Below are 8,115 nucleotides of genomic sequence, written 5' to 3'. Positions count from 1 at the left end.
AGATACAGAGGCAGAGCAGCATCGAACAGACTATCAAACTACAGCGGGAAGGCTGGGGAGGTTTGGGGGGCAGGAGGGAGGGGGGTAAGAGATCAACCGAAGGACTTGTATGCATGTATATAAGCATAACCAATTGACATAAGACACTGGGGGATAGGGGAAACCGGGGGAATGTCAAGAAGGGGGAAAAAAAGGAGACATATATAATACTCTTTGTAATACTTTTAAGCAAATTAACAAAATTTTAAAAAAAGAAAATAATTAGGCCTTGGTCAGGTTAATTTTATTAAAAGATTTCACATCTTGAAAAATCAATGAATGCAAGCGAAAGGGTTCCTAGTTGGTGAACAAACTCATTATTCCCTTGGACAATTCTAATGTTGTTATACTGAATTGATTTAAAGAAATGTGAAATGATAAACGTGAACGGTTTACAAATATGGAACTCTACACCCATTTAGCCTAAAGCTTTATCTCTTTACTAGGAGCCCAGTGTGTGATTCGAAATCTCGCGGTGCCACCCACCCTCCAGTTGCCTGTCCAGCCCTGCCTCCCTCCCTGGGCTCCGCAGCAGCTGTGGCCGCTGCCGGTCTGGCCCTGCCTCCCTCTCCAGCCCTTGAAGCAGCCAGGGCCACTGATGATCAGGCTCTCCCCCAGCACAGGCGCGTGGAGGCCCCTGCTGCCCTGCCCCCGAAGCTGCACAAGCAACCTCCTCCTGTCCAGTCGACCCATTACAGCATCCCAATTAATTAGCATATTTCTCTATTTTTTTTAATATATATATACATATATATGGTAACAGTAGTCAACATAAAATACGTCATTTCCAATATAATCTTTCCAAAGAAGATATTTCTAGCATATTTGACAGAAAGCACTATCTGTCCATCATTTCAATATGTGAGTGTGGTCTCACCAGCACAAAATCATGGCAACTGCATGGAAGGGCCAGAAGACTAAGTAATTTTGTGCTTTTCAGATCGGTCTGAGAGCATCTGGACTTTTCCAACCCTGTCTTTAAGGGAGAACCAGTTACAAAAACAATATAGATGTTGACAGAGAAATAGAGGGTGGGCCAGAATGGTCCGTAGTCAATGTGACAAAGGGCACTGCTGATACCATGATCTGAAGATGAAAGTATCCAAGCTTAGTAGTGGGCAAAGATAATTAAAACACAGTTCCCTGCATCAATCATATAGTAACAGTGGATTAATGCTCTAGAATTAATTCCAGATTTGTTCATTTAGGGAAGGCCATCATAATTATTTAAACAAATACACAAAATGGATATTCTCTCTAGAATATTTTTGATGAAATTGCTTCTGGAGGTTGTAAGTTGGTGCTTAAAACAGTTTCTAGCATTTCTTCATGATGTCAAATGTAAAAATGGTCATATTCATGTGGGTTTTATTTACAGTAGGGAGAAGCATTAATAAATGCGCATAACATTTTTTTTCAAATCTAAACTTGATGTCCCATTTTAGAAAATCTATGTCAGCTTTACTCGTATAAATCAGAAAAAAACAGAAGCAAACAGAAATCACTCCTGGACACCAGCAGCGGCCCAGGAACCAGTGGCCAGTCAATATGAGAATCAGCTGGCTCTTTCTCATTCCGTCTTCACCTTTCCAGCCAGAGGTTTTTAGGTTTCACTCTCTATCGAGTCAATTGCTTGAGGGGGGTGAGGGGGGGAAATCTTCAAATTGCATTACATATCACTCATTTCCCTTCCCTATCGATTTTTCCCCTCTCTCACTTCCAGGGGCATCGATTTTCTTCCTTGGGTTTCTGAGAAAGCTTTGCTCCCCAGGCATCCCTACCTGGCTAGAAAGAAGCATTATTCACACTTCCCCTGCAGCCATGCAGATGTGACACCTGCTGCTCTAGGCAGTGGGCTGAATTTTGTTGGAAGCTATGGAAAACCTTTGAAGGAAAGTGACTTAAGAACTCTGATCTCTGAGGATATAAAGGCTCTCACAGGTGTTTGCTTTATCTATCACTTTGTATTAGATGATGCCTTACAATTCTTCATAATTCTCAGCAGACTGGGATGGGCTCAGATGGGAAATCGCACCCCATCTTGAGGTGTAGTGCGGGGCCCTCAGGACACCCCACTACTGTCTCCCTTGCAGCCAGCTCATTACATCCGGCTGTGAAGATCAGAGATTTTTTGAGTGTAATGACTGCAAGGGTGATCCCTGAAGCCCTTTGTGAACATAGAGCTGAATAGCCATTATCAGAGATAATAATAGCAGGTATTATTCACATGTGTTTTACCGGCTGTAAAATATGCTCACAAACACATCTTAGTGATCCTCACAGTCTCCATGAAAGGCAGGTGAAGCAGGTGTCATTCTAATTTCATTTGACAGAAGAGAAAAGAGAAGGCCCGACAGGTGAAATGACCTGTGGCGATGTGCCCTGTGCTCCTGGAAGACAATGGTGGTCAAGAATTCCCCACCTTCCTGTGTTCTGCAAAAAAGCCCCCTTCCCCTAGGACTTAGGTATGACTCACCCATGACCTCCTTGTTTCTCTATGTCCAGGCCAGGCACAGACCTTCCAGTTACCACTCTTTGCCACATGAGCGATTAGCCAAAATGTTTGACCAATTGACAGAAAATACCTGTTAACCTGATTGAGTCAAACATTACTCCTTTCCCAGGACCCTGAACTCTAAGCCTGAGCCAGCTTCGAAATGTGGAATAACTGCTCCTTCAGGCCCTTCTGAAGAATTGGCTAATCTCAGGGACAGACATTTCCTGCTCAACTATCCTATCGTGTCATCCACCTCCACCCACTCACCCATTTTGAGATAATCTTTCGTCCAAAGTGTTCTTCCTATTGCCATCGTCTTTTCAAATAAAGTCCCTCCTTACCTAAGTCAGGATTTGGTTTCTGTCTGACAGGTCACAGGTAAAGGATCAAAAATGGTCTCCTGTCACCAGCGTTGGTCATGCACATGGTCTGACTATCACACCAGCCAAGGTGAGTGGTTGAGCTGTGGCCCTGAGCCCAGGCCCTGCTTATTTCAGACTTGGTTCCCCTGGCTTGCTCTCTGTGTCCTCACAACATTGTATCCTATTGGGATCTCTGGAATAAAGCACTTTCACAAGAACTGAAGAACAATTCCAACTGACATCTGTGCTCCAGGGAAGATTTATGTTGCTTTGTTTACACTGCTTTTATCTTTTTTTGTTGTTGTTGTTTCTTTTTTTTTTATTGCTAAAAGTATTACAAAGGGTATTACATATGTGTCCTTCCCCCCCCTCGCCCCCCGCCCTTCCATTGGTTATGCTTATATGGATGCATACAAGTCCTTCGGTTGATCTCTTACTCCCCTTCCTCCTGCCCCCCAACCCTCCCTGGCCTTCCCGCTGCAGTTTGACAATCTGTTTGAGGCAGCTCTGCCTCTGTATCTATTATTGTTCAAAAGTTTGTAATGGTCTCTATTATCCATGAATGTGTGAGATCATGTGGTATTTTTCCTTCATTGACTGGCTTATTTCACTTAGCATAATGCTCTCCAGTTCCATCCATGCTGTTGCAAATGGTAAGAGTTCCTTCTTTTTTACAGCAGCATAGTATTCCATCGTGTAGATGTACCACAGTTTTCTAATCCATTCATCTACTGATGGGCACTTAGGCTGTTTCCAGATCTTAGCTATGGTGAATTGTGCTGCTATGAACATATGGGTGCATATATCCTTTCTGATTGGTGTTTTTGGTTTCTTGGGATATATTCCTAGAAGTGGGATCACAGGGTCAAATGGGAGTTCCATGTTTTGTTTTTTGAGGAAACTCCATACTGTCTTCCATAGTGGCTGCACCAGTCTGCATTCCCACCAGCAGTGCACAAGTGTTCCTTTTTCTCCACATCCTCTCCAGCACTTGTCGTTTGTTGATTTGTTGATGATAGCCAGTCTGACAGGTGTGAGAGGGTACCTCATTGTTGTTTTGATTTGAATCTCTCGGATGATTAGTGACTTTGAGCATGTTTTCATATGTCTCTTGGCTTTCTGAATGTCCTCTTTTGAAAGGTCACTGCTTTTATCTAAACCTGGGAACACATCACCTGTATCCCACAACGGGAGGAAAGGAACTGGAATTCAGGCTGCAAAAATGAGCAATCTTCCTACTGACTGACATTTTGTTTGGTATGTCAGACAGTCTTATTTAGAGGTGAGTTAAAATAACCCAAAGCCATTTGATCCTGTTCAGCTTAGAGAGAACAGTGTAGTGCTGAGAACCATGCATGCGCCAATATGTTGATAAGAGATGCCGGAGGTACAGGGATGGACAGGCTAGACTTGCCCTCAAAGGCTTTATGGTCTTTTGGAGATTCAGACACATGACCTGGATTGGAGAAGCAGCGTCAAGATTACCTCCTAACTGGGCAATCAGCTCTCTGGCACTTGGGTAGTGGTCTTAGCAACTGTGTAGCTTATTGGCCTACTTCAGACATTTTTCTTTTCCACAATATCAGCTATAGTGGAAGGACTTCAGGTAGAATTTCTGAATTTTATTATCATGTTGCTTTACAATAATGATAATCTATGACTTCTAAAGCTAATATTTCTGTAGCTTTCTGATTCATGGGTGTGACTCCAGGTCACCACCTATTAGATGCTCTCCAGTTTGCTCTGGAGGAACCTCCTCAATGAACTACCTGCAACATTGCCTGCTTTTGTGGCTGGATTCCTCAAAATCCAATATACTAGTATTCTGAAGGAGATGATCAATAAGCAGATGGCTTAAGCACATACATAGGCCAAGAAATGTGGCATCTAATTAACAGTTAGATCAGGACGTGAGGCAATTGCAGAAGGAGAGTGAAGACCTTGCCCGGGATGGAGGACCCCCGGATAAGAGAATCAGGGCTGGCGATGTGACATGTCCGTGCGAGGTAGCTGTCAAAGTGAGAACACAGCAACCAGGACCCTCAGGCTGTGCTCATTAGTGCCTCACAGAATTCAATGATCAATTGACCTGGCCCTAAGCAAGGCCCATATCCATTACTCTGAAAAAGAAGTCAATGGATCAAAAAGAATACCAATTTGAGATTCTCCATGGGTTTGGCTCTGAAGCTCAGTCAGTTGGTAGAACACAGGAATGAGGCATTCTCCGCAGGAAGGAGAGCCAGGATGGAGACAAAGGCAGGTTTCTGGAGTGGGGCAGTTTGGTGCCCTGCACAGAGGTCAGGAAGAGACGATTTGCTAGAAGAGGCCAACACACCCCTTGCATTGGATCCTTGAGGGATATTTCCATTAATCTGTGAGTCCCACCAAAGTTGCCAAGAGAGCACGGACTCCTTCTTGTCTCATCGCTTAAACAGGAAGAGAAAGAGGCTTTTCTCCCCTCTGTACCTGGGAGAGCCCACCGCTGAGTGTCTCCTGGCACAGAGGAAAGAATTGAGTTCACTGAGACAGTTTTCCCTGGGGTATGTGGAACGTACTAGTATTATCGACCTGTGGCCAGCTTAATGTTTCCTAGTTGACTGTTTTGTTGTTGAGCTTTCAATGTTTCACCAGGTAAGGCCTTCCGTGATGTTTCTAATATAAAATGCAGACTCTGAAAGAGAAGACAATGCCTGGAGTCTGATAATCCTAAAAAAACTGTTCTATTGCTCCTGGAACCAATTAAGACAGAGGAGGTCAAGCTGCACCAGTGGGAGGTGATGTGTCTCTGAAGTCTGTTGACTCAGCTTGTGAATTAGGATTAGTGCCTTGACATCAAGGCACTAATAAAACTAGTAAACACATTAAAAACTAAGCTTGTTGTTTTTTGGAAAAAGGACAACTGGTTGGATTCTGTTGACAGATGAGTGGCCATATCTCAGGTTGCACTAACCAACTACAGGGAATAAAATGATACTCATTGTGATGGTTAAATTTATGTGTCGACTTGGTCAGGCTGTGGTGCCAAGTTGTTTGTTCAAACACTAATTTAGATGATGTTGTGAAGGTATTTTTTAGATATGATTAACACTTAAATCATGAGGCTTTGAGTAAAGCCAATTACCCTCCATAATGTGTGTCTCCTTCACTCAGTTGAAGGTCTTAAGAGCAAAAACTGAGGTTTGCAAAAAATGAAGGAATTCTCCCTCAAGATTATAAACAGAAATCCTGCCTGAGTTTCCAGCTTGCAGATTTTGATTTCAAAGCTATAATGTTACTCTTGTTGAATTTTTAGCCTGTTGGCCTGCCATATAGATTTTGGAATCGTTATCAACCCACAATTGTATTATCCAATTCCTTAAAATAAATCTCTATAAATGTCCCATTAGTTCTATTCTCTTGAGAACCCTGACCTATACTCATTCTGTGTATTCCAAATGAAGTGCTCTCCCTGACCAGGCAGATTGGTCTCTAGCCTAGTTGTCTGCAAGCATGAGTGAGATAAGCATGATCTATTTCCAAGAATGAAGGGCTAGAGTAAAGACTATATTTCCCCCTCCATCTCCCTCCCTATATTTTGTCCTTATCTGAATCTTTCCAATGCACTCTTATGCTTCAAGAGTGTTACCTACTTTAATACTTTTATGTCTCCAAAGTAGAAATTGAATAGAGTGCCTAAGAGGATGCAGGTAATTCAAATCAAAAGTTCCCTTTCTCTAACATAATTTATGGGTACAATTCTCTTCCTTGAGATCTTGGCTAAAGAAGAATTTTCTATAAAATGTTACTCTGCTATTTCTGACCATCCTTGGTCAAATTACTGATTTATTATTTTAGACGGTTTTGACATGGCTTAGAATGCAAAGGTACCACCATTAATATGTATTTATTTACAGAGAGCCCATGGGCCCTAGCCCATTTATGCACCTACAGGTGGGTTTGATCTCATTTAAAAGCTAAACATCTCAGTGGCTAGTCAGATATTAGGAACGCTACTAGGAAGGATGCATCAAAACAAATGTTTCCACTTCGTGTTATTTTGGAATCACAGACCACATCTATACAAAATGGAGTGACAAATATCAATTTATGAAAGGAACACAATGAAGCTACATAATTCCTCTTTAGGTTGGTTGATTCTGTAACCAAGCCTTAAAAATTGACATTGGCATTGTACCACTGCCTGTGAAGAGAGAATGAGAAAGAACTTCAAATATGTCTCTAAATAAACCATCCATGGCTTAATTCAATGGAGAATGATGCCAGCCTCCTTACCATTCAAATGGGATTTAGATGTTTACTAGGTATGTTACAGGATAATTTTTAAGTTGAATGGGGACATATAGCATTGGGGCAAAAAATAATAAAATATTACATTTAAATCAGGTAAACTGCCATTTGTGACAACATGGATGGAGCCTGAGAACATTTAAATGAGACCAAACCCACCCAAAGGTTCAGAAATGGGCTAGGTCCCATGGGTTCTCTGCAAATCTGAGAACATTTAAATGAGACCAAACCCACCCAAAGGTGCAGAAATGGGCTAGGTCCCATGGGTTCTCTGCAAATTTATCTATCATCTATCTATCTATCTATCTATCTATCTATCTATCTATCTATCTATCTCTATCTATCTATCTATACAAAAGCCTAATGTGCAAATTGTCCCCACGGGAGTTTGACCGGGAGAACGATCGCTCTCTATGATGTGGGCTGAAACAAATTGTCCCCACGGGAGTTTGACCGGGAGAACGATCTCTCACTATGACATGGGCTGAAGACCAGGGGGCGACACGGAATGAAGGAAGGCCCTGGCTGGCAGCCAGAAGGCCCCAATCAGCCCTGATCACTGGCCAGGCCTAGGGACCCTACCCGTGCACAAATTTCGTGCACCAGGCCTCTAGTAAATATATATTAATGGTGGTACTTTTGCATTATGAGCCATGTCAAAACCATCTAAAATAATAAATCAGTAATTTGACCAGGGACTGTCAGAAATAGCAGAGTAACATTTTACAGAAAATTCTTCTTTAGCCAAGATCTCAAGTAAAATAAGTCAGAGAAAGACAAATATCATATGATCTCACATACATGTGGAATCTGAAAGCAAACAAACAAACAAACAAACAAAAACCAAGCTCATAGATACAGAGAACAAATTGCTAGTTGTTAGAGGTAGGGGTGGACAAAATGGGTAAAGGAGGTCAAAAGATACAAGCT

The sequence above is a fragment of the Myotis brandtii genome, unplaced genomic scaffold (assembly GCF_000412655.1).
Source record: "Myotis brandtii unplaced genomic scaffold, ASM41265v1 scaffold116, whole genome shotgun sequence".
Lineage (NCBI taxonomy): Eukaryota > Metazoa > Chordata > Mammalia > Chiroptera > Vespertilionidae > Myotis > Myotis brandtii.
This window is presented reverse-complemented; position numbering follows the sequence as displayed.